This window comes from Catharus ustulatus, chromosome 10 (assembly GCF_009819885.2).
Source record: "Catharus ustulatus isolate bCatUst1 chromosome 10, bCatUst1.pri.v2, whole genome shotgun sequence".
Taxonomy (NCBI): domain Eukaryota; kingdom Metazoa; phylum Chordata; class Aves; order Passeriformes; family Turdidae; genus Catharus; species Catharus ustulatus.
Genome location: NC_046230.1, coordinates 1,108,771 through 1,124,835, shown reverse-complemented (window position 1 = coordinate 1,124,835; position 16,065 = coordinate 1,108,771). Strand labels below are relative to the sequence as shown.

The following is a 16,065-nucleotide window of genomic DNA, read 5'->3' as shown; positions in this document are numbered from 1 at the left end:
AGGGTCCCTGAACCTCAGCCAGCCATCCTTCACACCCATGCTCTAACCTGGGAAACCTCATCTCTTCTTTCAAGGGACCCCTCTCACTCCTTCCCTCAAGCAAATAAAACCTTTCCTGAGGAAATCCCTGAGCATGTGAACTGAAAAATATCACAAATCCCACTCATGCATTACCAATGCCTTCCCACAGTGACAGACTGAGAGAACACAGTGTTTCTCTGTGAATCATTCCCTTCTACATCCTGGGGTCTGATTAATGCTGCTGGAATTATGGCCTCATTAATACACTGTCAAAACAGTTCCTGGGGGCACTGAAGTTAGGTCCCCAAAGATGCCTTAAGCTGCAAAATTCAGTTTGACAGTATTGCCTGAGGGCTGACATCCCTGTGGATAGCACTGACCCTCAGAAGCTCCCAGAGGTGGAGCAGCTGTTTGCAGACCTGCTGTAGCTTACACTTCACTTTTCAGCTGGGGCTGAGAATGTCATCAGCAAGCTCGAGCTGAAAGAGAAGGAATTGAGCTGTGCACTACTTACTCATCCTTTGAGGACCTCACGGCCACTACTCAAAACATAAAAACAGATGCTGCTGCCACCTGCAAGGGAATACTCCACCCATTGCCATGGGCCAGCATCCCAACAGGATTTGAGTTGTCACAAAGGATAAAAGTCTGCCTATAATGTACATCACATAAAACAAGATCTCCCTGGAGCATCAACAGCCTCAAAGGGCAATCCTGATACAACAACAGAGCTAAAATTGAAACAGTAAAACTTCTGTGCAGTTAAGGAAGTAAATAGGCATTTTCCCAATCAACACAAGCAGATTTTTCCTGTGGAAACACCATGTCACTACTACAAATGTCAAGGGAGCGCCTCTCTCAAGTTATGCACTGTTGGAATCTCAGAGACTACAGAAGAGGAGTATGTGAGGTTTTCCCTGCCACGTTTTGCTGTAAGCAGAGCTTATAAATTCAGTGATGTTCTCGGTCAGAGCTACAAGATAGCTCCAAAGTTTGGAGCTCTGCCATGCACCTTTCCTGCCGAGTAATTCTCTTCTTTTTTTTGCACCTCCCAAGCGGTCCTTAAAATGACTTGCCATACAGTAGATAGTCTCAAGGTTGTTCTCTTCCAGCATTCTTGCTGCCATTTAATTTGGTTTCAACTGCATTTTCTGGGGCTTTTCTGCTCCCCGCACAAGGGAGGAAATGACGGGAGGAATCGGTGTTTTTACAGTTGCCCTGATGATCCAGCAGGAGTTACTGCAACCACCAACGAGAGATGGCAATCTTTATGCTAAGGCACAGCAAGCTCATAAGTCACATACCTATCTTAATTAATTACCTAAAATCTAATCCAAGATTTCTGGTAAAGAGGGGAACTAAAGGCCTGCATCACTTCTAAGCACAGACATTCTCTGCGATATCATACAGCAAAAACTCTAGAATTAAAGTCCAGCCTACATTTACATAATTCTTTCTGCATTTACATAATTCCTCTATTATTGCCTCTGTACCATGTCATATCAGCTTATAATTTCTCAGAAGTGTTATTCAAAGAAATTTATGCAAAAATATTAACACTGTGTTGTAGAAGCTTCCTTTTGAAATACATGAAGCATCACAACTTTAAAGTATAATTTCTCATGGTCTGACATGATTTTGGGGAGCTACAAAAGAATTCAAAATCCATAAAAAAGCTCCATCACTAGGCCTTTAGCCATCAGACTTGTATACATTTTTTAGGAAAAGGAAAAAAATTACCATTGGTGCTAAGACCGGCCATTCCCAAGAACAAGTCAAACTAATTTTGAAAGTGGAATGAAATTCTGTTATTGTTGGTGAAAAAGGGTTTGAATCTTAGCCAGTACCCTTGAATGGCAACCACTGTGTGACATCAGAGCACAGCCAGATTTGAATCAGCCAGCACACCCAACAGACTGAGAGCAGTGTAGGCTCTGTTTGCAGCCACCTTGGAAGGAACGTTCAGGACTTTCTGAGTGACTCAGCAGAATGGTCTCAGCTGCCTCAGACATCCTCAGCTCTTCCACTTGGGCCTGAAAGTGGTAGGTCAAATTCATGACTAAGAAATTTGTCATCTCGCTGAGATGTTTGGGAAGCAACTCACTATTTAGATCTGACAGTCAAAGGCAGCTGCAACTCTTAATTAAAAGAGAATTGGAGAAATCCAGTGTTACTGTTTTGCATTTCAGCACTGGCTGAAAAAAACATTAAGGATGATTGCATATCTCATATTTTGGGAAACCATCTGACACACACTTTCATTTTTGTTCCTATGTGTGAGCTACACAGCAGAATTTTTTCACTTAGTCAGGCTAGGGGAAGGAGGTGTGCCTTGGTACAGTTTACGTGAGGACCTCCAAGGCTGCTTTCAGCATCTTCTTTTATCCATCCAAAGTGCTTTTTAAAGCCTCCAACTACAGGACCTAATCCCTTCAAAGTCTTTATCCTGACAACACGGTACTCAGCTAAGGAAAAGCTGTTATCCCTACATATGGCTGGAAACAGATGCAGGGAGAAGAAGGGACTTCTCCAAGCACAGAAATTCTGTGGCAGAGCAGCCCAGCCCTCTTCATTGTCCTCCTTCTGCTCCTCCCAACCGACTGGAGTCAAAGCTCACAACCTATTTCTAACAGAGGAGTTATTTTCTACCCCTCAGACTTAAACAGTGAGAAACACAGCTAAAGCTGATAGCACAAAGTGAAAATCACATCACACAGCTTTATAGGTGTCAGCTGGCAGAGCCCAGGGGAGGGGCAGTGAATGTGCATCAATTAATGATCCCTACCAAAAATGAAACAAAGCAGGCAATTTTTGAAGAACCTCCGTCTGAGTCCTCTTTCCTCAAACCCTTTCCCTGTTATTCAAATAAAATAAAATAAAATAAAATAAAATAAAATAAAATAAAATAAAATAAAATAAAATAAAATAAAATTCCACTGCCTCTCTTCCCTTTTATTTTTTTTTTTTACTGTTCAGGTATTGTGTTTGTGTAGTACATATTTGCTGCTGGAGTTTACAGTAATTTCACGAATACAAGCCGCACCAATTTGACCAAAATTTTGGTGGAAACCCGGAAGTGCGGCTAATATTCCGGGGCGGCTAATCTATTAACAAAATTCTAAAAGCTGCCAACACGGAAGTGAGAGCCCGCGGCAGCCCCAAGCCAAGCTGGAGCCCGGCCGGCCCCGGCAGAGGTGGGAAAGCCTGGCAGAGGCGGGGCCAGCAGTGTCGGGGGCGGGCGGCAGAGCCTGAGCCAGCAGGGCGGGGGAGCCCGGGAGAACTGGGGCTAGCAGTGCAGGGGAGCATGGCAGAAGCAGGAAGGCCGGCGGGTGGGGCTGCCTGGCAGCGGGGGAAGCCCAGCATAATCGGGGCCAGCACCGTGGGGGAGCCCGGCGGTGCGGGGGCCTGCAGTGCCGGCCAGGGCGAGGAAACGCGGCGGCGGTGCAGACGGGAGGGGGCGGCCGGCGAGCCTGGTGGCGGCGGCGGCAGCCCTGCCGGCGGGGCGAGCGAAAGCGGCCCTCGCGAAAGCGCCGCCGCTCGCCGCTCGCCGCGAGCCGCGAAAGCGCCGCCGCTCGCCGCGAGCCGCGAAAGCGCCGCCGCTCGCCGCGAGCCGCGAAAGCGCCGCCGCGAGCCGCGAACCGCGAGCCGCGAACCGCGAGCCGCGAACCGCGAGCCGCGAACCGCGAGCCGCGAACCGCGAGCCGCGAACCGCGAGCCGCGAAAGCGCCGCCGCGAACCGCGAGCCGCGAGCCGCGAGCCGCGAACCGCGAGCCGCGAGCCGCGAACCGCGAGCCGCGAGCCGCGAAAGCGCCGCCGCGAGCCGCGAGCCGCGAACCGCGAGCCGCGAAAGCGCCGCCGCGAACCGCGAGCCGCGAAAGCGCCGCCGCGAACCGCGAGCCGCGAACCGCGAGCCGCGAGCCGCGAACCGCGAGCCGCGAACCGCGAGCCGCGAAAGCGCCGCCGCGAACCGCGAGCCGCGAGCCGCGAGCCGCGAACCGCGAGCCGCGAACCGCGAGCCGCGAGCCGCGAAAGCGCCGCCGCGAGCCGCGAGCCGCGAACCGCGAGCCGCGAAAGCGCCGCCGCGAACCGCGAGCCGCGAAAGCGCCGCCGCGAACCGCGAGCCGCGAACCGCGAGCCGCGAGCCGCGAGCCGCGAACCGCGAGCCGCGAACCGCGAGCCGCGAACCGCGAGCCGCGGGGCGGGCGCGGCGCGGGGCGGGCGCGGCGCTCGCGAGGCGCGGCGCGGGGCGAGCGAAAGCGGCAGCGGGGCGGACGGCGAGCCCGGCGGCGGCAGCCCTGCCAGCCGGGCGAGCGAACGCGGCAGCGGGGCAGTGCTGACGGGAGAGGGGGGCCAGCGAGCCCGGCGGCGGCGGCAGCACCACCCGGCCACCCCGCCGAGCCGTGGCGCTGAGCTGGGCCACCCGGCCCCGTCGGCAACCATGAGCGGGCCGAGCCTGCCTGGCCCCGCCCCGAGCCAGTAAAGCCCGCTATGCCGCGATCCTCTTACTAATTGGCCAATTTGTGAAAGCTGCGCACGGATTCTCGCGAAGAACGAAAGTGCGGCTAATATTCGGGGTGCGGCTTATCTATTGACAAAGACAGCAACATTGTCGAGGCACCGGGGGTGCGGCTTATAATCCGTGCGGCTTGTATTCGTGAAACTACTGTACATATATTTAAGACACTTTTTCCTTGTGGACCCCTTCAAAAGACACCCACCCATTTGGGCTTCACTGTTGAATTAGAGTCTGACAGTCTGTGGTTTCAAAGGCATTTGAAAAACACACCACAAACACCCCTTTGTTTAACTGTAAAATAAATCAGAACACTTCCATAGCTTTGCACTCCTGAGATTTAACTCTAAAACAATTATTAGAATCAGCAACAAATGCAAATTCATACACTGCTTTAGTGGCTATGCATGTCACGGAAGATTCTGGCCCAAGGAGTAGCAGAAACAAACCCATCTCACAATCCCTAGAGCAGAGAACGTTCATCTGTGAATTGAGATGCAATGGAAAGCTTTGAGGCACAAGGATCTCTAAGGAAATAAAGGAGCTCTATAGCCCTGGAGGTTTGCTGTTAGTTTTGGACTTATTTTGTTTCTTCCTATGCAGTAACAGCTAAACCAATTTTTCCACTGATAGTTTGCAGAGAGGGACTTTTATTGACACTACTTTTAGTCTTCCATGTTCTGGAGGAATTTGCAGGTTTCCAGCTTTGTGTAAATCAGATGCTACCACATGGGATTTTAATTTTCCACGAGGTCAGTTTAGCCAAGACTAGCTAAAAAAGTTTTCTTACCAATCAGCATGGCTATGTGAGGTTTGCCAGAATCCTAACGAAATCCAGTCTGATAAACAGAGCAGACTAAAATTCTGTGCTCAGCTATTCACATCACCTCTCAAAGAAATTGATATTTAAACTCCTTAAGATTCTGAGCCTTCCAGACTCAAGTCCTTAACTGCACAAACTTAACAACAGCATGAACCTACCACAGCTGTGGGTGGACAGATGTGTTTCCCTTTGTGCCCAGGAAATTACATTCATCCCAACCCCTCCTACCAAATTTTTTGGTTTTCCCATAGTGTAATGGGATAGTGTCAAATGGCAGGTCCTGTTATTCTTTGAAAACCACACACCACTTGTCAGGAGAGGTGCAGAGAAACTTATAGCACCCCTATAAAATTAAGTGTTCTTCAGGTTCTCATTCTTCTTCCAAGCAGGTAATGATGTTCTCTGCCTGCAGGGAGGCCTCTCCAAAAGACAGCCCTGGCTAGAGACCATGACCTCCCACTTCTGAGATACTCTCAGTAGGGTTATTTGCTTTTCAGTTCACCTGCCTACTAATTGCACATATTTCAGATTTCTAGCTCATCTTTCCCCCTCCAGTTATTAGCCAGTCTATTATAGTAGGCTGGGTTTATCCTTGTTTTCATTCTACTAATCTCACCTCTGCAGGAGAACAAAACAAAGTTGCTCAATGGGAGTAAAGAAAGCCATGCTATCATGAAACTGGTTAGGCTGAGGAGATGAACAGTTGATTGACAGAGGAGCATCACTGCTGAGCTACTGGACATTTGCATACAGTGGCTGGAGGGATTGCCAGGCTGCACAAAGAAGTTTTCAGCCCTCTGAGACCTCACACAGGGAGCAGAATTATCTCCCAACAAGAGTTAAACAGGCTTCCTTCACTGACAAGGGAAGCAGCACTGCTTAAACAGATGTTGCTCCTCATTGTGTTTTTTCTATCTGAGCCCTTCAGTATTCAGTAAAAATGTGACTCTTGACAGGTAAATGGCTACAGACTTAAACTTAGATACTTCCATTCCAGGACTATCAAATTTCAAATTATTCCTCGTGCTGTTTGTAATAACTGTGCAATGAGTAATAATGAATCGGTGGTAGAACAAAACCCCACGTATGAAAGGAATTAGCATTTGAGATGTCTTTATTTTGTGAAAAAAGTTCTGCTTTGAAAACAGCTCTGTTCTCAAATGTGCTTTTCATGTATTACCAACAATATTCTACAAGGACTCTCCCTTATTACCAAATATTTACTCTGATCACCAGCCAAAGGATAATACTCTGCATTTAACGTCCTGGGAACACATTTAATTAAATATTCCCACTAGTTTATTATGACTGCATTAACCATCTGGTAAGCTAAATATGCACACAGAGGAAAAGGAGAGGAACCCTAAGACATCATCTTTAATTTGATCAACATTTGTTAAGTTGGTAATGACCAACTGATTTATCTTCTCCAGTATCTTCTATTCAAGCCAAATGAATGTTGCTCACTAACTTTAAGGATTAGAGGCAAATTTGATCTACAGTGACATTTTTAAGAACATTCTTTCATCATCTTAAGCCCTTGGATTTACAAACCTGCACCTTGAGAATCTTTTCATAAACACAATTTACTATCTGTGTTACGACTGTGAGGTTCTTGCATTTCCTTTCCTACCAAGAACAGAGAAATATTTTTATTTGTCACATCTTCATTTTCAACATTCATAATGTTGTATTAATTTAGAAACTTTTCCATTTCTGAACACTTTACTGCTGGATACAATAACAAGGTGGATCTCAAATCTCTGCCCACATTGTTCAGCAGTACAGAATTAATGCAGGTTACTGAAGGGGAACTTTAAGCCATGCCTTTAGATCCCACTTGATCAGTCTCATCCTCACATCTGCAAATTTATCTACTTACAAGCAGAGCAGTGAAAAAAACCCAAACCAGCTCTAAAGTAAATCTCCTTTTGAGGTAATTTCCACAGACAGACCTGTGACTTCAGCCAATTTTAGTCCCACATTGTATGGTTTTTCTTAGATAAGAGTTCATTCTCATTTGCTGATATGAAACAAATTGTAATCTTTATACTAAATAAGATGTATTTTCATTAGAGAATGAAAGCAAATACAGGTGCAAGCAAGTGTAAAAAAACCTTACTCTGAATATTTATACAGATATTGACTTTATATTAAAAAAAGACAAAGGTAATTAATTTTTTTCTCTGGTTTTGCTTGTTTAGATTAATAATTTGTTTAATTTGCATCAGGCTGCTTTCAGATAGAAATCAGTTTAGTAAAATGTATGGAAAATAATTTATGTGATATGTTCATAATAGTTAATAACTAAAACTTATCTTCAGTGCAATGTCTACACAGAAAAATACCAAAACACTGTATTGCACTAAATTCAGTTTTCAGAAGGAAGTGTTACCTCTAGTTCCTAGGTAGTATTGATTGCACCTTCTACTAATTCCTACAAGATTTCAGAACTGGCAGGTTTCAGGCTCCTGTAATAATTTCTCTTCACCAGATGAAAGAACACAAACTTCTTTTTTTCCCCTTTTAAAATTTTTTTTAATGCTTTTAATTTGGTTAACCTTGAGTTATCTGGGTTATGATGTGGGCTAAAGGTAATAAAACTGAACAAAGATCAGGTCTGTGATCTAATTTTCTCTCAAAATAGTTACTATTTCAAGCCATTCAATACAGATGAAGTCCAGTGTATGTAAATGAACACACTGTTACAAAAAAAGCCCCAGAATTTTCTTTTACAAAAGTTCCCTATGCTCCATTAGCCCTATCAGTTCTTGTGGTTCATTTGAGCTGGGGTGGTCCTGAAATCCCTGAGAGCTCTTGGTTTTGCAAGGTGCATTGGCAGCACCTTTGGTAGTTCAGTACCTTCAGTTATCTCAGCTCTATCCTGCACATTGAGGTTACACACCTGGAAAAATAACACAAAGTCTGACCATCACAGGAAGAGGTGCACTTTTCTGCCCAGAAAACTTTAGTAAAGGAATTTTAGTTTATAAATAGGAAAGTGCTTTTACTGGGCATAAGAAGACACAACCCCCCTCAGCTACAGTGGCAAAACCCCAACAAACCTAAACAAAGAAGAGATTCAGCAGAGAAGTCAAATCCTGAACAACACAAAGACTTTATTTTTCTTGCCCTAAGTTACTGATGTGAAAAAAGAAGCCTAACAGAACAAAGCTTTCCTCAGTGCCTTGGTGAGGTACATCTGAAACAAAGCAAGAATAAAACAATCAGTGAGTCACTGTCATTGCTGCCATTTCTTAATGGAAGCTAAGAAATGCAATCTGCCTTGATAACAACAAACTGTAGGGCAAAGACATAAATAGCAAACATGTTGCTAGAGAAACGTTTCAAAAGCCGAGGAGTCTAAAACTGGAGCAGATTTGAGGAAGCCCAGTGAGGTTAAACACCCTGTCTGCCAGACATCCCAGACTCACAAACCTGGGGGAGAAGCCGCAGAGTGATCCCTAAGGACACAGCTCAGTGGGTTAAAGTCCCTATTTCTGAGCAGGTACCTCATGGCTGGATATCTCCTGTGCTTCTCATGCAGAGCAGTAAGAGCAGCCCCTGTTTGTGGATTTCTGCGTGGGATTTATGCTGAGGAGTAAGCAGGGAGCAGCTGGGCAGGGAGTGGGAGGAAGGAGCAGGGCAGAGTTTGACTCAGCCATCCCCTACCCCTGACTCATGAGCTGCTGCAGGGACTGCTGGTTTATGCTGCTGGCTGCAGTCAGTGCTTTTGGTTTACTACAGTAATTTCACGACCATAAGGCACACCGGAGTATAAGGTGCACCCCCTGGGAGCTGGCAGATTTCGCAACTTTGTAGATCATATAACGTGCACCGGACTATAAGGCGCACTTTTTTCCCCCCGAAGATCCGTGCCGCGATCGTGGAGTTTACTGGCAGGTGCACAATTTGGAAACATTTTTCACAGATCAGCCTAGGCTTTCAAAAGCAGCCCCAGGCGCCCTCCCTGTGCAGTGGGCCCTGGCACTCCCACCCGCCCCCAGTGCCGGAAGGCAAGGCTCGGCACAGCCGCGGGGCCGCCTCCCCCTTGTGGCTCCGTGCTGCTGCAGTGCTGTTCCCCCTCACAGCTCCGCAGAACCGCCGTGCCGTTCCCTCGCTTGGCTCGGCGCTCCTGCCATGCCATTCCCCCTCGCGGCTCCGTTGTGCCACCATGCTGTTCCCCCTCGCGGCTCCGCAGAGCGGGGCTGCCACCCATCCCTCACTCGGCTCGGCGGCACCACCGCCCTGCCGCCCGTCCCTCGCTTGGCTCAGCAGTGCCGCTGCTTCTCGCCCCTTTCCCACGGCCGCAGGGGTTGCACCTCCGCCACCGTCGCTTCCCCGCGGCCACAGGGGCTATGCCGCCATCACCGCTTTCCCGTGGCCGGTGGCTCCTTGTTCCCCCCACGCCAGGGCTGGGGTCAGTGCTGGCTCCCTCCCTCCCCGCGCAGCTCCTGCCGGCCATGGCCGCCCGCTCCTGCCCCCCCTCGTGACTCAGCGCTCCCGCAGCACCGCCCCCCCCATTGCGGCCCACACTTCCAGGGTGGCAAATGTCACAATTTTGTCCATCAGATAAGGCGCACCGGACTATAAGGCGCACTTCTGAGTTCGGGGGAAAATTTTGGTCCAAAGGGTGCACCTTATAGTCGTGAAATTACTGTAATTCAAAATTTTGTTGTTGTGAGGTAGGATTATAAGGAAGGTAAAAAAGGTTCAACTTTAAATGGTACAAAGAGATAGAAACTATAAGAAAAAACCCTCAGAATAAAACTTTAGACTACTTTTTTTTTTTCCCCCACACCCTTCTTTTCTTTCACACTGAACACATACAGAAAACAACTCAATCAATTTACTATCTCCAAAATAGTTTTTCATTAATTTACTTGGGAGAGGAGAGTTCCCTCTTTCATCTATGAAGACTTCATCTTTGAAAAGTCAAGTATAAAGGAGACTGCCCAGGTCTTGGCAAGTAAAAATTTTAGGAAACCTTTACAAACCACCACATTCAGTTAAAAGTTCTCTCTTTTGTTCTGACACAAAGAAGCAAGGAAGGCTCTCAAAGGAGTGGGAAGATTGATAAGCTGTCCTTGCTTTTAAGTAGTGTTTACTTAAGGTTTTTCTGCCTGTCTTTTAAGAGACTGACATTAAAATCTAGGAGGCTTTGGGGCTTCCCATTCTCCTAGACATCACTGCCCAGCACTGCTGATGTATTTTAGAAGTAAATCAACTCTTAACATGTTTTTGTTCGTTTGTTTTTAAAGTCCCAGAAACAACAAAACAGCTGAAAGAAAATCACATTTCCATCAGCAGTGAAGAGTTTTTGTAGCCTGTCTATGTATTTGCCACTGTTGTCCAGTGGCAGTTTCATCACAGCTAAACTTCACGGGGTAATTACCATCTCTATGTATATGAAAGGTTAATTATCAGGAGGCTTGTTAAGTTTAAATCTTGTCTAACTGCTTGGCCAAGAAAACTGCAGTGAACATTTTATCCCACCTATTCATTACTTAAATAGCAGTCTGTGCAAGTGTCAGAGAACAGCAAAGGGGTCTGCACAAAGAGCCAAACTTTCACCCTTATTTCTGCCAAAATGTCACATTAAATTCCTGGAGAGCTTCCATGAAGCACAGTCATCATTTACCAGTGTCCTATCACAGGGTTCCACCTTTCCACAATGTTATGATTCACACACAATGTCCCTTCTTCCCAGTTTCAACATCCATCAATTCCTAGAACTGGATTCCATTTAACCATTAAAATACAATAAAGCAATAAAGGGAAACTTCTCATTTCAAGTTCTCATTGAATTTGAAAAACACCCTCCAAAAACACAGAACATTTTGAATAAAACAAAACCAGAGCTTTAAAGACTTTTCAAAAAACATTTTTGCGATTATTTGACCATATAAATTGCTTGGTAAGCTAATGTAAATTCATTAAATACCTCCTAACAGAAAATGATGAATTATATTGAAACTTAAAACGTCTGAAGTAAGATTGGTCTGTAACATTACAGCCACCTCTCCTGAATCTCCCCATCCTCATGGGACCCCCAAGAGCCTTGTGGTTCCTCCTTAGGCTAAGCTTCCACCATTTTTTTCCCATCTGTGTTTCCCTCAAACTCTGATTTTTAAATGATCTTCTTTGCTTTACACAGAGACCTATGTTTAAATCACATTTCCAGAACCCTGGCGTGATTTCTGAAGCTCACAGCCATCCTCTGTGGCTCAATGCTCTGAATACCTGTACGTTTCAAAATGCTACAGTCCAGAAATGGAACTTCAATTTTGCTTCTCTTTCCCCAATAAATCTATAAACATCACCTAATTCAGTGAAGACCAGTTTACTGTGGTTATATTTTTCAGTTCTGTTACATTCAAGACACTGCCTTTTGCTATTTGTGAAAATGCCTGAACATTCTCATGCTTGAAAATCTCCAGTGAGTTGCATCATTACAAGCAGCCCTAGGGGTTCTCTGGGTGAAGGGAAAGTGTCTCCTCCCTGTGTGCTGAAGGAGTATTTCTACTTTGCTTTTCATTCATTTGAAACTTGGAAGTTAGTTAATTTTGCAACACTCCAAAAGTAACCACTTGTTTCTCATGTCCTTCTTTGGAAACAGAAAATCCTTGGGATTGAGAAGGAACATTTCAGTTTAAATTTACACTTTAAAAGTCAAAGACTTAATAAAAATTTGAATTGTCTATATGCTATTCAAGTGACAAGAAGAACTGATGGCAATCATACTTGACACAAAACAACACATTTACAGTGATTTCACGAATACAAGCCACACTGAGTATAAGCCACATCTCTGGGTGTTGGCAAATATTTCGTTTTTTTGTCCATAAATAAGCCGCACCTGAATATAAGCCGCTCTGTCATTCGCAGCGAGGACCCGCGTGCAACAAAGTTGCCAAATAGTAACGGAACCGCAGCAGGGCGGGGTTTACTGGCTCGGCTCGGGCTGTGCAGGCTCGGCCCGCTCGGGGCTGCTGACGGGGCCAGGTGGCCCAGCTCGGTGGGGCCGCTCGGCGGGGCCTCTCGAGGCTGGCCGCCGCCTCTGGGGTCGCTCGCCCCGGCCCCGCTCCCGCTGCGGTGGCAGCGGGCGAGCGTGGAGCGCCCCCTGCTCCCGCCGCGGCGGCAGAGAGCAGGGGCGGAGCCCCCCGCCTCCTCCCCGAGCCGTGGGGATGTCAGCACAGAGCCCCCTGCCTCTCCCCAGCCTGAAGTAGGGAACTCCCCTGCCTCCCTCCCTCCCCCCACGCTGCCGGCGCTGAGCTGGCCCCACCCGCCGTGCAACACAGTATCCAATTTGTAACAATCACGAAATCCTGGGTTTTACTGGCAGGCGCTCAGCTCAGCACCCTGGCTGGCACTTCTGGGGTTGTAAATGTCAGAAAATTATTCATATATTAGCCGCTCCTGAATATTGGCCGCATTTCCAGTTTGAGAGCAAAATCTAAGTCAAAATGGTGCGGCTCGTATTCATGAAATTACTGTACAATCAACCATTAACTCCAGTTTGTACAAATAAAGCAGCAGCCAGATGACTGAAGCATTCCCATAAGTATGATCCCCTGCCCTCAAAGCTATCTTTCCACCTGTTACGTCCCTTGAAGGGCAAAAGTATTACCTCCTGCTACTACAATTCTGATTCTTCAAATCAGAATACTTCAATATTTCAAAAGTAAAAGTTATTCATAAATTTTATTTCCATAAAAAATAAGTTACGTTCTACTGGTATCCCAACTAAATATTGGGAATCACATCCACCTGTCCACAACAAATTCAGCCCACCTACAAAAAGATTCAATGCAGTGATACAGTTATTACTTTTTTTGTTACTATTCCCTTTTGGCCTCTGTGTCCTTGTGCAGTGGAGTCATCAGTCTGTGCTGTGGTGCTGCTGGGAGCCCTGGGGATGTCATGCCTTAGGATTTTAGCCTTAGTATTTTTCAGATTCTGTACTGCATCAGTGCACAACTCTAAACTTGTGATAGTGTGAGTTACTGTCTTCACATTTTGGCCAGACAAAACAATTCCTCTGGGGCTGGGACTCAAGGACACCCTACAGCCTCATGCCCCAGAAGTATAAACAAAAGTGAATTGTGGGGAGTAAACTGGGGGTAAATTACTTCATTACCTGAAGCTGTAAGAGGATTAACCCCTGATATGTAACTGGACCAAACTTTTATCTGTCTGAAAAGCTCATAACCATTGTCTATTTTGGGTGTAGCCTCTGAGGTTTCTGACTGCCCCAGGTGTATCTACTGAAGGCCTTTAATAAATCCCCACTTTATTCTCTCAACCTTGTCCAGCCTCTGTTCTAGGCAGCCACCTCAAGGCATCAGCTGCACACCTGATGAGAGGCAAACAGAGGAAGGAATGTGCAGGGCTGGAGCCAGTTCCCTAGGTAACCTAGAGATGTTTTAAAAGGGAAAGGGGTGATAAGTAAATAAATGCACACAATAAAGGCCCACACACATGACTAACTTTCCTAGAAACCACAGACAATAGAGCAACAGAACATGGAAGTTCACAGATCTTGTATCTGTGAGGAAACAAACACATTTCTCCCAGTGAGATGGTTAAATCATACCCTCATTCACAAGTTCTCTGTGATGCCTTGGGGTGGCTCCCTAGAGCAGAGGCTGGACAAGTTTAAGAGAATAAAGTGGGGATTTATTAAAGGCCTTCAATAGATACACCTGGGGCAGTCAGAAGCTCCAGAGGTTACACCCAAGATGGACAATGGTCACAAGTTTAACAGACAGATCTAAGTTTGGTTTATTTGCATATCAAGGGTTAATTCTCCAATTACAGCTTCAGGTAATTAAGTCATTTACCCCCAGTTTGCTTCCCTCAATTCACCTTTGTTTGTACTTTTGGGGCCTGAGGCTGTAGGATGTCCTTGGATCTCAGGGCTGGAAAGATTGTTTTGTCTGACCAAAGCGTGAAGACAGTAGTTAACACAAATTTAGAGCAATGCCCTAATGTAGTACAGGGTTTGAAAAACACAAAAGCTGAAGTCCTCAGGCATCACTTGCAGGCAGCTGCAGCACTCAGCCCTTTCTTTCCCTCTTCCCTTTCCGTGACATTCCCAAGTCTCACATCACAAACAGCTCCTAAGCAACAGGAGGTTTGCAGAGCATGAGTCACTCTGCTGTTCTGATGTTGTGGTGCAGGATGGAGAGCAGACACCTGTCAGTGCACAGCCCAGTGCTTCCAGCAGGGCAACACGGACACTGACTGCAGCAAAATCACCAACCGAGATGTGCTCTAACGGGTTACAGTTGTAACCCACACCTTAAACTCTCACGGACAGGTGCTGCTGCCCTAGGAAGGAGACTGTTCCGCGCTAGAGGCACAGCTGACACGTGGCAGTAAGCATTTCGTACCAATAAGGTACCTTAAAGTTAATTAAACAACAGTTAAACTAGATTTTATTTAGATGCCTATATGAAATCATTAGGCTTTGGACTGATAGTAAAAATTTTGGGAACTAACCTTGCAAGATCAGTCAGTTCCCAATGCAAGCAGCTGATTTTGACACAACTGGGAGAGTTTCTGGCAGAACACTTCCTTCTGAATGAGGTTTTTTTTTTTTTTTTTTTTTTTTCTCCTCCCTCAAGATAACAATACAAAAAGGAAAATTTATATGAAAAAGGACTCAAGAGGTCATCTTGAGCACTCCCTTATCTCCAGGGATGATTGAGTGGTACTTCAGACCTGACCCGGGTTTTTCTGCCCCAGCCCTGTCTGTTCCTGTCCCCAGCAGGATTCGCACTCGACATTTTGAGTCTCATTTTAACTCACCCAAGCTCCTGAGGCACCAGAGACATTAATTCTTGCAAGGATGCTTTGCAGTGCTAAGGGCTAGAGCCCCCACTGAGGGTGCCCAAAACGCATCTGCAGCACAGCCCTGCAATCATTAACCAGCTGAGAGACCACAGCACCCAGAAAAGAAAGAATTGTGACTTGTGAATACAAGGAAATCTTGGTGCTTGCATGAAAACCTTAAAATCAAGCTCTTTATTTTATCCACGAAGCCCTAGTGTGGCTGAATATCCATAGAGGAATTCAGTACAGAAATGAATAGAAGTTATTTTCCTTGCTAGAATTTCCTTGCTAGAATCTTCTCTGGATAAAGTTGTACCTTGGTAGAAACCACACCTATTCTGGAGAAATGTCTATGAAATCATTGAATCAAAGTACACTTTAACCTGTTCTGTGCCTCCTCTCTTTATAACTGGGTTGATTCAATTCCCTAGTCTTAATTAGAACTAATTTGTTTAAAATAATTTAATAATATACTCATAAAAGTCTTGAAATTTGAAGTCTGTGACCTGCTGCCTGTGAATATTTAAATTATTTAACTGAGGCAAGTATTATCAGAAAGACAAACTGCAGTGTTACTGGGAAAACAAATTCTGAAGTCAGATTCCAGCATTCAAATGGAAGAGAAAATAACAGAACTAGTCCAGCCTAAATGAACAGACCACATTTCCATTTTTACAATGAGATTTTAAATAAAAATGACCAACAACTTGTGAGTAATCCACTGAGTAGAAATTCTCAGAGGCTACTTACAAATTATTTAAAAATAAAAATTAGATTATCAGACTTCTCATAGGCAATTCTAAATTGAAAAGTTAAATAAGAAACTGTGAAGTATTGATTCACTTCAAAGTCATAGAATTTACTAGCACAA

The 16,065-nt window shown here is 45.7% G+C and overlaps 1 protein-coding gene across 1 annotated transcript in view; it reads right to left on the bottom strand.

Annotated features, from left to right (window-relative positions):
- The window catches only part of LOC117000632 (vesicle-associated membrane protein 2-like), a 54,876-nt gene that overhangs the window by 18,363 nt on the left and 20,448 nt on the right, over positions 1-16,065 (bottom strand). The window lies entirely within an intron of this gene.